The sequence below is a fragment of the Arachis hypogaea genome, chromosome 15 (genome assembly GCF_003086295.3).
Source record: "Arachis hypogaea cultivar Tifrunner chromosome 15, arahy.Tifrunner.gnm2.J5K5, whole genome shotgun sequence".
In the NCBI taxonomy this organism is placed as follows: Eukaryota; Viridiplantae; Streptophyta; class Magnoliopsida; order Fabales; family Fabaceae; genus Arachis; species Arachis hypogaea.
The window spans coordinates 79689993-79691139 of NC_092050.1; positions in this window are offsets into that span (position 1 = coordinate 79689993).

Genomic DNA, 1147 nt, shown 5'->3' on the forward strand with positions numbered 1-1147 from the left:
AAACATCTACGAAGATCAGTCTTAATTAGATGAGCGTGGCTATTAGCTTTTTGCTTCTGAACAGTTTTGGCATCTCACTTTATCCTTTGAAGTTTAGAATGATTGGCATCTATAGGAACTCAGAATTTAGATAGTGTTATTGATTCTCCTAGTTCAGTATGTTGATTCTTGAACACAGTTACTTTATGAGTCTTGGCCGTGACCCTAAGCATTTTGTTTTTCAGTATTACCACCGGATACATAAATGCCAGAGACACATAACTGGGTGAACCTTTTCAGATTGTGACTCAGCTTTGCTAGAGTCCCCAATTAGAGGTGTCCAGAGCTCTTAAGCACACTCTTATTGTTTTGCACCACGACTTTAACCGCTCAGTCTCAAGCTTTTAACTTGACACCTTCACGCCACAAGCACATGGTTAGGGACAGCTTGGTTTAGCCGCTTAGGCCAGGATTTTATTCATGTGGACCCTCCTATCCACTGATGCTCAAAGCCTTAGATCCTTTTTATTTTACCCTTACCTTTTGGTTTAAAGGGCTATTGGCTTTTTCTGCTTGCTTTTTCTTTCTCTTTTTTTTCTTTTTTTTCGCATATATTTTTTTCTGCAAGCTTTTCACTGCTTTTTCTTGCTTCAAGAATCAATTTTATGATTTTTCAGATTATCAATAGCATTTCTCCTTTTTTCATCATTCTTTCAAGAGCCAACAATTTTAACATTCATGAACAACAAATTAAAAAATATGCACTATTCAAGCATTCATTCAGAAAAACAAAAAGTATTACCACCACTTCAAAATAATTAATCTGTTTTAAAATTCAAAATTCATGTACTTTATTTTCTTTTTGCAATTAAAAACTCTTTTTATTTAAGAAAGGTGATGGATTCATAGGACATTCATAACTTTAAGGCATAGACACTTAGACACTAGTGATCATGTAATAAGACACAAACATAAATAAAATATAAAGCATAATTTTCGAAAAACAGAAAAATAAGAACAAGAAAATTGAAGAACGGGTCCACCTTAGTGATGGCGGCTTGTTCTTCCTCTTGAAGATCTTATGGAGTCCTTGAGCTCCTCAATGTCTCTTCCTTGCCTTTGTTGCTCCTCCCTCGTGACTCTTTGGTCTTTTCTAATTTCATGGAGG